The following is an 18,713-nucleotide window of genomic DNA, read 5'->3' on the forward strand; positions in this document are numbered from 1 at the left end:
GGGACGTCAAGCAAAGCTTCATGGAAGTGAAAGGCAAAAGGCGAAGGCAGCATGCATGGCAGGAGACCATTTATCCCATCACAGAGTAAATGGTGCTTAACTCAAAAGCAATGGAAAGGGTTTGCATAGCAAGAGGCACCACGGTGGGACTCAGAGCAAGCAAGGGGCAGGTTAGGAAGTCTCAGACAACACACAGCAGGAGGTAAAAGGCAATACTGGAAGACATCCCAAAGTCTTTCACCATGTAGACCAGCCAGAGCCACAGAGCCCAATGAATGCTTAGTTGTATCTTGTCCCACCCAACAGTGAAGATTAGGGGTGCACTTCCATCAGTTGGCTTTTGCTTGGGGGCTCCAAGTCATTCTTACTACTCCTACCTGATATTTGACTTTCTCCACCTGCCTGGCCTGGTGACATCACCAGACAGAAAGAAGGCGAGAGCCTTGGGCCAGGCAGGTGGCTCAGTGGGTAAAGCCACATGGAGCCAAGTTGGAAGCAAGCCCAACTACCTGAACAATGCCAGAACTCATGTGGTATACGTGTCCTGACCCCTGAACTTGTGTTGTGGCATGTGCACACATCCCACATACACACTAAATGAATGTTTAAAAAAATTTTTTTTATTTAGAAAGAAGGTAGCAGCCTTGCAGAAGCATCCACACAATCACAGACAGATATCAGCATAGGTATATGTAGTATGTACCTGTACACACACATGTAAACCATATGCATGCATGTGCACACAGTGGCTACATGTACCTTGTAAATATAGTGCTTGACTGTGCTGCATACATACTGCATACCAGTGTATGCACACTGCCCACTCATATTTGCATCACATGCACATGCCATTCTGCTTGTCTGATTCCTCTGACTGACACACCAGGGTCTTTTCATCAAGCCAGAGCCTAGACCACATCATCTACCATCTCCATGGTGCCCCTCCCTTTTGCAAAGCTCTCTAGGTAACTCTAATATGTAAACACAACTGAGACTATAGACTGCTCCAGTAGGAGACTCCAGCCTGTAGCTCAGATGCATCTAGGACTCAAACTAGGGTCAGGAAGGAGAACCCTACCCAACCCCCACCAACTGCAAGGTGGTGTACATGCACCCAAACTCCCCTTCCTCTCATATTCTCTCTCTCTCTCTCTCTCTCTCTCTCTCTCTCTCTCTCTCTCTCTCTCTCTCTCCAAGTTCTGTTTCTCTAGAAAGCCCTGACTAACCCTGTGCATGCCCCCCTGCTGCCTGGCTATGCTCCACACTATGCTTGTGGGCATTAGCACCTCACCGTGTGAGGCTGCAGCTCACATGTACAGTACTCCACACGCGGCCTTCTGCCTAGTGACTGCAGTCTCGTTGGCTGTTTGTTCTACAGTCATGCTTGGAGTAGGCATTCAGGACACTTTGTTTGGGGGTTAGTAAAAGTGATGCCACCAATGAAGATTTCAAGGCATATTTTTGGGTTGCAAAATGCACATTTATATAGGGTATAATGTACATGGGGGTTTGCTAGGTGAGGGTACAGTTGAGATATGCTTAGAAAGGCTCTTGTAGCACCCCAAAGGCTGATTCTGTGCTGCTAGGGATGAGGTGGGAGCCCCAGCACTTGGAGAGAAAGCAGACCAGCAGGTTAGGCTGGGTCCCTGGCTGACATTCCACCTCTGCCACTAACATTCCCTGAGCCTCCTCTTAATCTTTCCAGTGCTGGGCAGCTTCTGTGCACGGAGCTCTAGATGCCGTCTACCAGCTGGGGAGGTTTTGGGGAGTGGAAAATCTGATTGGAGATGAATAATTAACAATGGTCATGGCAGAAACAAAAGCCACAGGAGAGGCCAGATGCCAATGGCTCAGCGCCTGAGTCTTCCCAATGACTGCCGTATGAACTTGCAGTTGGTGGGGGCTCGGGGTAGGGTTCCCATTCCTGAGTCCAGTTGGAGTCCTAGATGGTTCTGAGCTACAGGTTGGAGTCTCCTGCATGAGCCATCTCTGGTCTCAAATGTGTTTATATATTAGAATCACTTAGAAAGCTTAAAGAAAAAGAAAAAAAAAAGATAGTTGGGCCCCACCTGGAGATGGCCTGGGCCCTGTCTGACGTGATGAAAGGCCCTGGTGTGTCAGTCACACAATCAGAAAGGGGACTTATTAGAGTAGCTTACAGGCTGTGGTCCAGCAAGTCCAACAATCTAACAATGGCTGTCTCTCAATGGAAGGGCCAAGAATCCAGCAGCTGTTCAGTTCAGGAGGTTGGATGTCTCCACCGGCCTTTGGAATGCACCGGCATCCTGAAGAACTAGGCTCCCGTGCCGGTGAAGCAGTGGACTTGGCAGTGAGGAGGTGGGCAACAGGCAGAGTGGGAGCTTCCGTCTTCCACACCGTTCTACAGGCTGCTCCCAGAAGGTGGGGCCCAGGTTAAAAGTGGAGCTTCCTACCTCAAAGGATCCAGATTAAAAGCAAGCCTTCCCACTTCAAATGATTTCATTAGGGAAAAAAATATCCCTCACATGTGCACCCAGCCCCTTGGACTTTAGTCAGTTCCAGATGTAGCCAAGTTGACAACCAATAACAGCCATCACAAATGGTCTTCAAAGAAGCCACAGAATGGCTTCTTATAGCTTTAAACACCAGCAGAAACGGTGCAATGCATTAGCAGCCAGAGGGTGGCTCTGACTATGGGACTTTCCTGTATTTTATATGTCAACAAGAAGGGTTTAAAAATGCAATAAAAAATTAAAACCCTTGGTTAAGGGTTTTGAAGAGTGTTCAGAGGCCCAGGGATAGAGGGAGAGTAAAAACACTACATATAATCAGACAGACAGACAGACAGACAGACAGACAGACAGACAGACACACACACACACACACACACACACACACACACACACACACACACACACACACAGAGAGAGAGAGAGAGAGAGAGAGAGAGAGAGAGAGAGAGAGAGAGGAAACCTCTCCTTTATTCCATGCTTACAAGCTCCATGAACTTGGCCCCATGCTGCTTATGCCTCAGCATCCCATGGGACCTCTAAGAAGGGCAAGTCCAGGCCTTGAGGCTGTACTTTCCACTACAGAGAAGCCATCAGTGGCCATCCGGGAGGTAGAGGGAAGCTAGAAGCTGCATGGCTTATTTAGAAAAACCTTCTCGAGCTCTAGCTAGGACCTCTCCCATCAGAATTTGGAAGCTTCTTGTCTGCTCCCTGGAGCATTTGCTCTTAAAATCCTCAGCCACCCTTCAAGCAACCTTACTACCTTGAGGTGCATAGGCCGTAAGAAGCCCACGCAAGCTGTATTAGCTGTCCTCCGCTTCACTGTGAGAGCACATCCAACAAAAAGAAACTTAAGCTTGGGGAGAGCGATTTTGGCTTGTGGTTTAAGGGGATACAGTTGTCACACTGGAGAAGGGGTAGTACCAGGCATCATGTGATGCTAAGAGCATGCAGCGACACAGCGACTGCTTGTTGCCTGGTGCCGCTCGGAAATGAGAGATTGCAGCGGAAGTGGAAATGGAGCAAGGCCGGCCCTCTAGTGATCCTCTCCCTCCAGCAAAATACCATCTCCACTGCCTCCCCAGCAGCACCACTGGCTAGAGAGCAAGTGTTCAGACATGGGAGCCTGTGGCTATGGGAATGAATTCTTACCCAAAGCAGAAGCCTGGAGTCTTGGAGGCTAAGGGGTGCCACCCAGGGCCCCCCAAGTGGCTGAATGAGGGTAGGCAAATCTGAGTGCTGGAGGTCGGGGTCAAGGAGTAAGACCAATCAGAGAAGAGTGTTCAGACCTATGGGGGTGGGGAAGGACCCTGAGCCCTCTCTCTGAAAGACCTCAAGTCTCCCTGTCTGTCATTTCTGTCTGTTCCAGTAGCTGTGGCCACTCTTGCAGGAAACTTCACTCATGTAGCTGCCCCACTCACAGCTGCCAGCAGTCAGCTTGCTCTCTGGGCCTGAGCTTGCCCGTTGTTGGAAGGTGTCAGAAGCCTCCTATGGAAGGATGAGGGCAGCTGTCTGGCCCACCCCCAATGGTATGAGCCGAGAAGGCCCCCCACACTGTACGACAAGGGACTTCGGCTCTCTATAACTGCCTGTTTTAACCCTCCTACGGGCTGCATCCAGAGACCCTACAGAAACTGTTATGGGACCAGCATGGCTACTCAACTTTGAAGTTGTTCTGCTTTGAGCCAATTTTTTTTTTTTTTTTTTTTTTTTTTTTTTGAGCAGTAAGTCATGGAAATGTGACTTCTGGAGATCCCCAGAAGAAACTCAAAACAGGAGGCTCTGAGCAGAGAAGGACTTGAGGAGCCCTACCTAGGATGGATGTCCCTGGGGACACGGAAGTGTGGGCCAGAGCTTCTGCCTGCTGCCACCAGGATCCTCTGGAGATGGCTTTGAGTGATCTCACTGGGTGAGCAGTGGGGGTTGTCAGCAAAGGCCCATGATTGAAAATCGAGTTGGTATCCTCCTCCAGTTCAGGCTCAACCCACAGGAGAGGTGACCAGCCATGGCCTGAATTTGACTTGTGAAACCAAAGGAACTCACTAGATGCCACAGCCTGGGAGAAGCTCTGAGAGCTAATAAGGTTTTAGTGTTTCAGAAGCTTCCAGGCCACTGCAGAACTGCTTGTTTCCTTCCTTCCTTCCTTCCTTCCTTCCTTCCTTCCTTCCTTCCTTCCTTCCTTCTCTCCATCCCCCCCACCCCAGACAGGGTTTCTCTTTGTAGCCCTGGTGGTCCTGGGACTCACTCTGTAGACCAGGCTGGCCTCAAACTCAAAGTTTCACCTGCCTCTGCCTCCCAAATGCTGGGATTAAAGACTTATATCACCAAAACCCAGCTTGAAATGAAAACAAGCAGCTGGGTGCCCTAACACTGCCCAGGGGCCTCGGGGCCAGGGACATCTTGTGGGGCAGGGCAGGGGCAGGGAGGAAATGAACTTTGGGGGCAGACAGATCTGGACTCATTCCTCATTTGACACTGTTAAGCTTAAGCTGGCCCAGGTTGCTTCTATGGAGACAATGGTTTGATTTATAAACTAGGTCCAGCTCCCAGGACCTAAGCTCAAAGAATAAAGCCAAGAACATGGACCCTCCGAGAATATGCATGTTCAAAATCTCACACTTCAGAATCAGCAAAATTGACTTAAAAAAAAAAAAAACTCGTAATGTAGTACTTTGAACAGAAGAGAATGAGACTCAATGAAATAAAATTGGACAGGCCCCCAGGGCATCACGGTTGATGATGGAAAATTCCAAGTGTCCTCAATCTCTCGAGCCTCTGATTGAGGCCGACCACAGCAGCTGGGTGCCCTAAAACTGCCCAGGGGCCTTGGGGCCAGGGACGTCTTCGGGGGTGGCAGGGTAGGGACAGGGGCAGGGAGCAAATGAACTTTGGGGTCAGAGAGATCTAGGTTTGTTCCTCATTTGACACTGTTAAGTAAGCTTTTGGCCCAGGATGCTTCTGTGGAGACAATGGCTGGATTTATAAATTGGCTTGGGGCAGCTCTGACCTGAGAACAGCCAGCACTCAAGAGGCATGATGCAAACTCAGCTTTCAGTGGGTGTCCGCTTTGGAAATTTAAAGCCAAAAAAAAAAAAAAAATAAAAAATAAAAAAAATAAAAAAATAAAAAAAAAAAGAAAGAAAAAAAATAAAAAAAGTTTTTCAATTCATATCATGATCTTGATATTAAATGTTATTTGCTCAGTCTTCGAGAAGGTTCTTCCCTCTCAAGTGGAAGGAACTGTCTTAGGCCCAGTCTCACCTAACAGGATGTTTGTAGTAACTTGATGTTCTGGGCCCCTCACCTGCTTTAGGGTCAGAATTCTTCTTCTGGACCACAATCCCTCAGGGATTCCAAAGGTGAGCCCCTTGTCCTACACCAGAACCCACAGTGGTAAGGTGTTGCCGCCTGTCCTGGGGCTTGCAGAGTTGCCTCTGAAACTAGGGCTTTGGCGCAGAGCTGAGCACAGAGAATGTTCTGGGGGTGGGGGTGGGGGTTGGGGTGGGGGTAAAATGATTGTAAAAGGAAGAAAAGAGACAGAAAGAAGGGCGGAGGTGGTGAAAGAAAGGAATGAGGAAGGAAGTGGAGAAGAGAGAGGCTGGGAGCCTCACAGAAGCTTTCCTAGTCACTTCTGTCCCTCCACCCTGCTGCCCCCACACCTAGCACCTCGTCAGCCATGTTGGCAGGCTCAAAGGCTGCGGCTGGTCCCAGCTGCTCACAAAGCTTCCTGATTCAGGCTCTACCCACCCCAGGCCTACTTGAAGGCCATCCTTCAGGCCTGCCAGAGGCGGTACCTGTGTGTTGGTTCCCATGAAGCATCCCACAGACACAGGGCTTTGGAATCAGGCAGGCCTGGGTTTGAATCTCACTCAGGTACTTCCCTCAGCTAAACCTGGCCCAGCGTCCTTCCTGTAGCATGGGGATTGGAGACTTTTGCTCCTGTGGTTTGCAGGTTAAATGAGCCAGTGGATCGAACCCTTTGCCAAGGACCTGAGCTGCTGTGACTCCACCATGTGGCTCCTGTAGATCCTGAACCGGTTACTATAGAGAAACAGGGAGGAATCTAGGCCCAGGACTCCAAAGGGCTCTGTACCATCTCCTGCCTTTGGACCTGGGCATGTATGCTACTGTAGTTGCATTAAAAAAAATGTGTGGGGGAGGGGAGACTGGAGTGATGGCTGGGCAGTTAGGAGCACATATTGCCCTTGCAGTGGGCCTGAGTTTGGTTTCTGGCACTCACATTAGGGGGTTCACACTGCTGTAACTCTAAGGGTACCCACCCACATTCCTGTGCACATAACCTTTGACACACATACATACACACATGACTTTTTATTGTTGTTTTTCAAGGCAGGCTTTTCTTTGTGTAGCCCTGTGTCCTGAAACTAGCTCTGTAGATCAGGCTGGCCTCAGACTCACAGAAATCTACCTCCCTCTGCCTCCTGAGTGCTGGGACTAAAGGTATGCGCCACCCCCCCTCCCCCCCAGCTCACATAATTTTTAAAATAAAATTAATCTTTAGATTTTGGATTGGGTAATAGCTTGGTCAGTAAAGTGTTTGCCTTGCAAACGTGAGGACTTGTGTTTGATCCCTAGAACCCACATTTTGAAACTTGGGCACCGTGTCACATGCTTATAATCCCTGTGCTAAGGATGAGAAGACAGGGGGTGACCCTGGAACTCAGGGGCCTGACAGCCCACTTGGCAAGTTCCAAGCCAGAAACCCTGTCAAAATACCATGAATGTTGCTTGAAGAATGACACCTGAGGCCGCTCTCTGGCCGCCACACTCTCCTGCATACCTACATGTTTGTGCTCACGCATGTTTTTGCACACACATGAAGAACCTGACTCAGGAAGCTGAGGGCAGACCTGAGAGTGTGCATTTCTCACAGCACCAAGTGAGAGGGATGCCTTAGCTTTCTTCCCTGCAGAGAGGAAGACTATCTCCTGGCGGATGCCTGCATCCCTGGGCCAGCCAGCCTGGGCTATTCAGCAGCCTTGAATGGCAGGGCCCCCCCCTCCCCCCTGCCTGACAGCCCAGGTGGGGCTTACAGCCTAGCAAGCACAATATGCTTGGGGTCAGGACCTCTGTCCTCTGAAAGCATCCATGGGCTGCAGCTGGGAAGCTATTGTTTGCCACTCAAAGGGAAAGTGTCATTAGTGCCCTGTGCAGTGGGAAAGGGCAAGAGAGCTGGGCTTGTGTTAATAATATTCCTTCCTTAATGGGCTGAGCAAGACCCTGTGTGTGGGCTGGGGGGCTGGGGGAGGGGAGGCAAGACAGGCCTCTGTCCTCCATGACAGTGGCTCTTCTGTCTCACCTTTCCACCTCACTCATCTGGCCTTGAGCACTCCTGGGTACATTTCCCTCCCAGGAGCCCATGTTTTGAAGAGCTTCTGGGCTATGCCTGTTTCCCAGGGCTGTCTTCATATAGAACCACAAACTGAGTGGCTTAAAAGAAGAGTGTATTGTCATCAGGCATGGTGACACACGCCTTTAATCCCAGCACTTGGGAGGCAGAGGCAGGCGGATCTCTGCATTCAAGGCCAGCCTGGTTTACAGAGTGAGTTCCAAAAACAAAAAACAACCAAACAAGGGGCTGGAGAGATGGCTCAGTGACTAAGAGGTTTTGAGTTCAACTCCCAGCAACCACATGGTGGCTCACAACTGTCTATAAAGTGGTCTGATGCCCTCTTCTGGTATGCAAGTGTACATGCAAATAGAAAATAAACAAATCTTAAAAACAAAAAAACAACCAAACAAAAAAAAAAGAGTGTATTGTCTCTTGGTTTTGCTCCAAGGTCAAGGTGCTGACAGAGCCTCTCTCCTTCCAAAGCCTCTGTGGAGCGTGTCCTTCAGCTGCTAGTGGCCTCCACACTCCTGGACTTGGCCTCTTCCTTCCAACCTCTGCCTCACATGGCATCCTCCCTGGCTCTCTCTGTTTCCTTTTTGTTGTTTATCCATCTCTTTCCCTTCCTCCCTTTCTCCCCCTCCCTCCCTCTTTCTGTGGTGTGGTGTGGTGTGGTGTGTGTGTGTGTGTGTGTGTGTGTGTGTGTGTGTGGTGTGTATGTGTGTGTGTATATGTATGTGTGTGTGTGGTGTGTGTGTATGTGTGTGTGTGTATGTGTATGTGTACGTATGTGTGGCACAAGTATGCCGTGATGAACACGTGGAAGTCAGAGGACAACCTCAGGCGTCTGTCTTCTCTCTCCACTTTGCAACATCTCCCTTTTTTGTCACCGTGCCGGATAACCCAGCCTAGCAGACCAGCAAAGCTTCTCAGGGCTTCCCGTGTTTCTGCCTTCCATCTCATCAAAGGCGTGCTGGGATTACAGATGGCCACCACCACATCCAACTTTCTACAAGTGTTCCAGGGATCTGCACATGGGATGTCTGGCTCACATGGCAGGTGATTTCACCTGCTGAGCTGCCTCCTCTGCCCTCTGCCCTGTTTGTATAAGGACTTAGGGTTCCCCCACTGTGGTAGGAACTCATTTAGCATGGCTACTGCCTCAAAGGGACACATTCCCAAGTAAAGTTACAGATGACGAGAACACTAAAATCTTTGAAAGGGTCCAACTCAACCTATGACAGAAGGTTAGAAAGATTTTGGGCTCCAGGAACATCCTGAATCCCTAAACAAGGCACCTAAACCCTGGGGGCCTCAGTTTGCCCATCTATAAGTGATGTGCCTCCTGGGACATCTTAAGGATCAGAGAGAAATGTCTTTTTAGAAGAGGTGTATTTGCCTTTGCATGTGCATTCGTGTGCATGCATGTGTGTTGTGTTTGGAATCCAGAAGAAGGCATCAGCTATTCTCCTCAATTTCTCTATCACTGGCCACCTATTACCTTGAGGCAGAGTATCTTCCTGAACCCACCATATCTTGAGCTCTCCCAACTAAGCTGTAGGCAGCATGCCCCAACAATCCTTCTGCATCTCCCAACCTGGAGTTGGGGTTACAGGCCCCCTGTGGTCTGACCACTCAAAGACAGCTCATCCCTGGAAGGCTCTCTAGCAGCGATGGCTGCAGGGGCATCTGGCTGTAGCTCCCAGGGCTGGAAGCAAGGCCTCCCCCAAAGCATGCTGGATGAAAGCAGCCTTTATTAAGTGCCTCTTCATTCAATTGCATTTTCTGTGAAACAGAACATTTGATTAAAAGGCCTGAGGATAAATTATTACAAACCACTAATGATTACATTTAAAAAGAGCAATACATAATTTAGAACAAGACTTAAAGAAGTTAAAACACCTAGTGCTTTTTTTTGCGGGGGGGTGGGGTGGGAGTTGGAACACTTAGAATGTTTAGGTCCTGAAATTTTAAGCAGAAAAGGAATTGACTAGCTCATAACACTACAAAGTAGGGGGTAGAGCATGGGATTCAGACGCAGCTGGATCCAGGGACTCAAATGCCTATTTCCATTGGGAGCTCAGTCAGCGTCTTCTGTTCTTAGACAAGGGACTCTCACAGCAGCATGAGAGGCAGCCACTGGGTCATCGCTTGCCTGTCCCTAGCATCCTCAGCTAGGAGGGTTCTCTGGTCCAGGGAACATGAGCTCTCTCTGGCCACATCTTTAGGTCTCGCCACAGCCAGGGGGAGTGGAGGCACCCTGGACAGAGCATCCGAATGGGTCTGGAGTGAACAGGAAGGCAAGAGACTCTAAGAAGCCCATGGCTCTGGGCACCATCTGTGAGCCTTTAACAGCTTCCTTCCCCCAGATCCCTTATCCTTGGCTCAAACTGAATGAAAAACTTAGTCACCCTCAGCCCAGTTCCTGGAAGCCAAGGAGTGTGTGAAATGCCTCTAGATCTCTGTGGTCTGCACAATGGAGGCCATCTGACCCCACGCGGCTGACCCCAGCAGGGAGGGGAGCTGTGCGTGTACTTGTTAGGATGCTGCATCCAGCCGCCTCTTGGACTAGCTCAGTGTTTCCCTACCGTGCACTCTGCCTGGCTCCAGTCTGTAGCCTCTACTACTATGTGAGATTTGTGCTACTGCCTGAGACTGACACTCTCGTTCTGTTCCCTGTATCTCATTCCAATAAACTCCTCACTGTAGTTGCAGGCCCAGTCCTCACAGTGCTACTCCTGAGCTTAGAGTCTGGCTGGTGTCCCCTCCTCTCTCTTTCTCTCTCTCTCTCTCTCTCTCTCTCTCTCTCTCTCTGGGTCTTCTCATTCAGTCTGTTAGATCACCAGGGGGGAAACGCTTGGTCACATCTGTTTTAAGGAAGCTAAAAAGCATAGCGCCTAGCTGCAGATTCCCTACATCCCATGTGTTAGGCAGGCTCTGTCCTAGAACCTGCCTCGCTAGAGGCAGAGTGTCTTCCACACTGACAGCCGTTCGGGTCACTCTTTTGGACCCTCTTGGGTTCCGAAGAAGATCAGGACAAGCCTAGCCTCTAGGAGGGCTATGAAGAGAAAATGACATAACAATTACAAACTGTAAAGATCTGTGGAACCAAAGGGTCACAACTGTCATCGTCGTCATCGTGTCACCATCCTGGATTACTTATTTTCTACAGACTAAGCAGGTGACCCGGACTAGGCCCCTTCACAAGGAGCCAACTCCTCTGGTGTTGACAAGCAAATTCCTGCAGAAGAAAGAATTGGTTGCACCTTGACCCCTGAAATGGGAGCTAGCGCACACATAGCTCTCGGCAGCCGAGGAGTCAAGAAAATGAACACTTCAGCTTTAGGCCATCTCCCAGAGAGAGCAAAACACAGTCATTACGGAAATGACAGACGCTGGCTGATTGAACGCATTCTTCTCAGCCAAACCCGAAATTACTTGCACTATTGGCGGAGGCCTGATGGGAAAGGCAGAAGTCCCCCACAGGGAGCCATGCTGAGTCCCTGATGGCTCTAGGCACTGATGGCCTTCAGCCTATGGACACCTCCTTTCTGAACCTCCATTTTGCCTGTGTCCACTCAGAGCCACCCCTATGTGCCTGTGGGGCTACGGCCTGGGGGGGGTCTTCAGAAAGTGCTTGTGGGGAAAGGGGGTGTCTCATAGCTACTGCCAACCCTTGCTGGATTAGAGATTCGTTGACCAGTCCTTCCTACGGATAAGTGTTGGTAGACAAATATTGTTGTCCCCTCTACATGCACCCTCACAACAACGCTTCCATACTAGGCTCCAGGACCCACCTAAGCGGTTTTGGTTTGTAGTCAGTAAAGTACACATAACACAAAAGCGACTATCTTAGCTTCAGTTAGTGTTTAGTTTAGTGGCTTTAAAGATACTTGTGCTGTTGTAGGAACTATCAGCTTCATCCTTTCCAAGCTAAAATTCTAAAACCCTGAACAGCAGCCCAGAGGCTTCAGCCACCAGAAGTGGAATCACATGGTGCTTACCTTTTGTGACTGGCTTAATGCACTAAGAGTGATGTCGTCGTCATCATCATCATCGTCATCGTCATCATCATCATGCAGGATCTCACTAGGTAGCCCAGGCTGGCCCTCCATCTCAAGTGCAAGGACTATAGGGATGTGCCTTCACACTCAGCTCTGTTTCCTGATCCCAAAGAGCCTACAATTGGCACTACTCCTGGAGTCTTAAGAACCCTGTTACCTTCACATGCTTGCTTCCCGTTGGACCATGGGGCCCAGAACAAGCAGACAAAAAAACCCTACAGGACACTGGGAACAGGGCTGGAAGTTTGTGGAAGTGGTGGTTGGCCTATCCACCCCCCCACCCTCACACCCCCACCCCCACCCCCCCACCTCCGCTCTGTCAGCCTCCTCTCTTTTCCCCAGCCTTGGCCTGAAAGAACTCTTCCCCCAGTTTCCAGAAGTGGGGGCCACCTGGCCTTCGCCTCCACTGCTCCCTTAAGCCACAATTTGCTCTTCAAATCACCAAACTGTTTACCAACAGCACAGCGCCTTCACACTCTACTGAGCTGCAAAAGCAGTCATTACTCGGCCCACTCCTTCTTGATGCTAACAATGGCTTAATGGGAAAATCAGCATCAGCGGCTCAGAGGCCTTAATTATTCTCTGTTGATCCCGACTCTGGCCTCAGCCCACAGCCAGGAGGGAGACTACCCAAGACACAGAGAGCAGACTTGGCTGCCTATAAAGGAAAACACAGTTCATCATTACATGGGGCCAAAAAGCATCATGTGGATGGAGGGGAAGCCTGCCTAAACAGTGATGTTCCCCAGGATCAGCACAGTGGGAGGCACTTGAGAGTGTGATCAGAGTCCCATCCAGAAAAATCAGGTTCAAATCCCACCCTTGCCATCTCCTTGTTGTGTGATCCCAAATAAACTGCTTTAGGTCTCTGATTTCTTTTGTTTGTTTGATTGGCTTTTTTTTTCTAGACAGGGTTTCACTGTGTAGCCCTGGCTGTCCTGGAACTAGCTCTGTAGACCAGGCTGATCTTGAACTCAGAGATATCCACCTGCCTTTGCCTACTGAGTGCAGACACCACCCACCTCCTAACTAAGACACCACCGCCTGGCTAAGGCCTCTCTCTGAGTTTAATTTCTTCACCTATGAAACAGACAGAGCAGTGGGATCTCATTCTATTCAGGACTGCTATAACAAAATACTTGAGGCTGGGTACGTCTTAGCAAACAGAAATGTACTGGCTCACCGTTCAGGAGGCTGAAATCTGAGATCAAGGTGCTATTATATGGCAAAGGACTGCTTGCTACAAGGCCAAAGAAGTGGAAGAGTACAGACAGAGGAGGCAGAGCTCGTTTTGTACAAGCATCTATCCCACCCACAGATGGAGGGAATCCTCATCACCTTCTAAGGGCCCTACCTTCCAGTAGCAGTTAGATATCACCACCAAAGGATTGCAGTGTCTCTCTCATACAGTTACGGGAGGTTTTGTGAATCTATGAAATCCACGCCTGTGGTAGTTTGAGTAAGAACGGCCCCCATAGGCTCATATATTTCAATTCTTAGTCATTAGGGAGTGGCACTACTTGAGAAGGATTAAGAGGTGTGGCCTTGATGGAGGAGGTGTGGTGTTGTTGGAAAAAGGGTCTCACTGGGGGTGGGGGGATTTTGAGGTTTCAAAAGGCCCAAGCCAGGCCCAATGTCTCTCTTCCTGCTACCTGCAGATCTGGATATAGAACTCTCAACACCATATCTATCTGTATGTTGCCATGTTCTGTGATGTACCATGCACCACGACGATAATGGGCTAAACTTCTAAAACTGTATGTGAGCCAGCCTCAATTAAATGTTTTCTTTATAAGAGCTGCTGTGGGGCTGGAGAGATGGTTCAGTGGTTAAGAGCACTGACTGCTCTTCCAGAGGTCATGAGATCAATTCCCAGCAACCACATGGTGGCTCACAACCATCTAAAATGTGATCTGATGCCCTCTTCTGGCCTTCAGGTGTACATGCAGGCAGAGCACTGTATATATAATAAATAAATCTTTGGGGGGGGGGGAGGGAGGGAGGGAGGGAGTTGCCGTGGTCACGGTCTCCTCACAGCTATAGAACACTGACTATGACAATGCCCAAGTCTGGCATGGATAATTGATGAGGAGACAGGTGCACATCTAGGTTTGCATCCCAGCTCCATCACTTACTATAAAGGATGCTGGAGGGGCCCAGACTCTGTCTCCAGCTTGGAAACATCAATGCTACATTTTTGGCTAGACTCAGAGCTCCTTATTCCTCCTACAAGACATTAAACAATAGATGTTTCTGGGGCTTGTCTCCCCCATACACCTACAGCATGGTTGCTTAGTAAAACTCACACCTGGCATGGAAGGTCTCCCTGGGGGGGGGGGGCGGGCAGTCTGCTAGACACACTAGGTCCCGAGGAGCCAGTGAATCCTGTCTTCAGCTGGAATGACATTCAAGGCCATGTCTCAGAACACCCACAATCCCTCTCTTCCCCCTTACAGTAGAGTCTTGGAAACCACTGAGGCTGTGACTACAGAGGAGACACTCACACGTGGAGAACCGTATGAACTTAAGCAGCAGAAGTGGGCTCCAGCCACACAGGGTCCAGATGACAGGGCCAGTCAGCACCAAGTTAGGCTACCAGGGCCACCCCTGTGTCGTTTGAACAACCTCTGGACTGCCAAGCCCCAACCCAAGGCTCCAGCTGGAGATGGTGTAGAAAGGCTAGTGGGTGGCAGCCCTGGGCGGGGCTTCAGGGGGACAAACAGGACCAGAGGGGAGCTGGGCTTTGGTGTGTGGAAAGATATCCTGGGCTGGAGACTCAGCGCTCTGCTGTCTTCAAGCATGAGAAGCTGCAATGATTCCATGGCCTTCAGGGCGTTCTGGTCTAACAGGACCCCTCTACAGTAGGGACTGTGAAGGGAGGTGTTTATTTTCGTTCCAGCTGCCATGGAGACCCAGGTCATGTAGACCCAGCTCTCCAGCTGCAGGCTGCATGGTGATGACGGCCTGCCATTTTGTCTCTTGAACATGCAGGGAAAGTTCCAGAAGATTCCTGTTGTCTGCATTCCTACCCCAATGCAGGGTTCCTGGGGCCCCCAGGCTCAGAGGAGGAAAGTCCATCTGATTTCAAAGGAGAGTGGAGGACAGTGCCCTCCTCGAGAGGCAGTGGTTGGAACCATTGTTCTTAACGTGCGCTGTCACAAATGATGGAACCAGCTTGGACGAAGTGGTTGAGCTTGTCAAAATGTAGAAAGGCCATTCGGCATTGGTGATAACATCAGAGGAGTGGTCTCCCTGCTTCCCAAGAGCCCTCACCTGCACCAGCCTCCCCACCTACCGGCTCTCTCTTTCCTCTGCTTGAAGGCCAAATCACCTAAGAAACCTCCTCTGCTCTTAGTGTCTTTGAGACCAGGATCTTGCTATGTAGTCTAGGCTGGCCTTGAACTTTATATGCAGCCCAGGCTGTCCTCAAATACATGGTACTTCCTCCTTTGCCCTCCTCCCTTTCCCTCTCACCTCCGTCCTTCCCTTCCTTCCCTCCCTCCCTCCCTCATGGGGTCTCCCAAGGAAATGACTGATGTCCAGAAAACTATGAGTTAAAGCCTGAGGTGCTTCTGACTTGCAATAACAAATCCTCTTCCGGGCAAGGGTTTAAATAATTAAAATGTTTTCCAGTGCAAGATCCTTTAAATTGCATTCTCAAAAACAGTAAAAAAACAATTGATCAAAACATACCAAGAATAAAAACAGGAAACTCTCAGATACAAACCTAGTCTCATTTGCAGTTTTTAAGCCCCAGCTGAGGAGCTTGTCACTTCAGGCCACCCTGCTGTGACCTCATTCCAACTTCAGCTAACCAGCAAAAAAAAAAAAAAAAAAAAAAAAAAAGAGCCTCTTCCAAGAGAGCCCACTTGTCAGCCCAAGTCTTTCCCCAAGATTCTCCAAGGCAGCTCACAGGCTGGATCTTAGCGAGCCAATGCCTCCCTCCCACACCGAAGTACTTCCTGTCACCCCTGCCCTCTGTCCTGTAGTGGTCCAGCACAGCCCTGTGCGTACCTGAAGGAACCATTTTGCTGGATTCAGTTTGCTCTTAGAAAGGAGCATCACAAAAGAAATACCTGTGGGAACTAGAGAAGGAGGGTCATGCCTGAGCTGCACAGACACCTTGTCTCAAAAAAGCAAGGGCTAAGGATGTAGCTCGGTGGTATAGTGCTTACTTGGTGCCTACAGGACCTGGGTCCAATCTTTAGCACTTGAGGGAGGGAGGGAGAGAGGGAGGGAGGAAGAAAGGAGGAAGGGAAAAAAGGAGGAAGGGAAGAAGGGGAAAAGGAGGAAAGAAGAGCCAGAAAAATGGAGGGAAGGAGGAAGGGAAGGAAGGATTGGAGCACCACCAAAGAGCATGCTCCTTACTTTGTATTGGGATTTACATTGGTCTCTGAAACAAGAGTGCATATGCACACACACACAAAATACACAATACATACACACACAAACATATACACATTCACACACATTCACACAAACACACAGACACACACACTCATACATACATACACAGACACACAGACACACAGACACACAGACACACAGACACACAGACACACTCCTCTGTGGACAATATGCCTGAGCTATGCCACATGACTCTCTCTCTCTCTCTCTCTCTCTCTCTCTCTCTCTCTCTCTCTCTCTCTCTCTGCCCTGACTCTCTCTCTCTCTGCCCTGCTGGTCCACAGTGTGTCTTAAAAACCCCAAGAAGTTCTTCAAGAAAGAACCTGCTTAGCCCAGACTTCCATAAACGTAATTAACTGTGAAGGTCTTTAAATTATTAAGACTTGTTACTATGTGGAGACACACACGTGCCCCAAAACCCAGCGGGGAATGAGTGCTTCTCAGTAGATGCTAAAGGCCCTTGTGCTTATGTCTGTGCTCCTCTGCAGAGGTCTTTCCCGGAGAGCCGGGGACCCTTGCTGGGCTTACCCGCCTGCTTATGCGGTAAGGGAAGGGACACTGGGAGGAAAACACTCATCCTGGGTAGCATGGATCTTACACAGCTGTGCAGAAGTCTCTGTTAACACGCAGAACTCATAGACCAGCATTGTTCTCCAGCTCAGACAACCAGACAGCAAGGTCGGTGCCATATTGGCATCTCCTCAGCCCTCTATGAGGTTCCTTCCCTCATAGACTCCTAATGTCCCACAGACACTGACAGGCAATGAGGACATCCTTTTCCACGTGAACCCTACTGTTGTTGACCCACAGTGTACCCGGAGCCCCATGAGGTGCAACTTCAGTGTCTAAATATTAGAAGATGGCAAAACTTCCAGGGGTGGGGCACAGCCTAGTAGGAGAGCGGGGGGGGGGGGCAGGGGGGGGGTTTACTGATGGAGTGGCCTTAAAGGGGATAAAGAGACCTCAGCCTCTTTTTCCTCCTCAAAACACACCACTGGGTGTGAAGTGGATGGCTTTTTATTTTGTCACACACTCCCACCCTGACTGTAGGCCAAACCAGGTGACTATACTGCTAACCTGCCAAAACTATGAGTCAAAATCAACCTTTCTCTATGTAAGCAGCTGGCCTCAGGTGTTTGTTATAGTGACAGACGGCTAACTGACATAGGTCCCAAGCAGAAAGTATGTCCTCTTTTCCGTGGGTAAGCGGCGGTTGGGGGAGGGGGTTGAAAACAGCTTTCCTGACTCCAAAGCAAGGAGGCCACAGAGAACCACTCCTGCTTCGCGATTCTGGGGTAGGCCACTGAGGCAAAGGCCGTGAGTTTTCTGGGATGTGTGGTAAGAGGCTGCGTGAGACGGTTAATTTCCTGTCAACCTGACAGGATGCAGACTTACCTAGGAGACACCCCTCTATACTGGCCCAGGCTCAGGCAGCTGGACAGTCTGCTGCCCTGGGTATCAAACTTAGAAAGCTCTGAATCTCTTGGATAAAGGGCCAAGAGGCTACCCACCCAGAGGCCCTTTCTCCTATCCTCAAAGCCTAGGGCTCTCTGTCTACCTCCTCTGGATGTCTCTGTGGGGACTGGTATATGCATGGTAAGTGGGTGTCCACAGCAAATCTCAACTTCCCTATGGGGATGGAATCAAAATCAGGCTAGTTTGCAGAACCCTAAACTGAATGAAAGGGGCTGCAACTGTGGCTATGGTTCTGCAGGTCTGGCCCTTCATACACTTCAGCAGTTCATAGATGGGGGTAGATGTTAGGGTGGGCCAACTCATCATAGGTGGGGGTAGATGTTAGGGTGGGCCAGCTCATCATAGGTGGGGGTAGATGTTAGGGTGGGCCAACTCATCATAGATGGGGGTAGATGTTAGGGTGGGCCAGCTCATCATAGGTGGGGGTAGATGTTAGGGTGGGCCAACTCATCATAGGTGGGGGTAGATGTTAGGGTGGGCCAGCTCATCATAGGTGGGGGTAGATGTTAGGGTGGGCCAGCTCATCATAGGTGGGGGTAGATGTTAGGGTGGGCCAGCTCAAAGCCCTGGGTCTGGCCTGGGTGGTAGCTGAGTTCTCAGGCCAGCCCCAGGCCTGTGCCACTGCCAGTACCGAAGTGCAACATCCGGCAAGGGGTGGGGGCATCTCGGCAAGGCCCTTGGGCATCAACATGGTTTCGGGCAGCAGCCCAGACCACAGACATCCACATGGCCTTTGGTGGTAACACTGGCCACAGACATCAACACAGCCTCTGGCTGTATCTAGACTACCAAGCCACTCATGGCCCTCAGTGGCTGCATAGACCTGGGCCTCATCATGGCCTCAGCTGGCTATATATACCACTCCCACCAACCCCTGAAACAGCAAAGCCAGAGGTCAGCAGTCAGCAGCACTGATAGCTTACATCC

The sequence above is a fragment of the Acomys minous genome, assembly GCF_964271855.1.
Source record: "Acomys minous genome assembly, chromosome: 8".
NCBI classification, from domain to species: Eukaryota; Metazoa; Chordata; class Mammalia; order Rodentia; family Muridae; genus Acomys; species Acomys minous.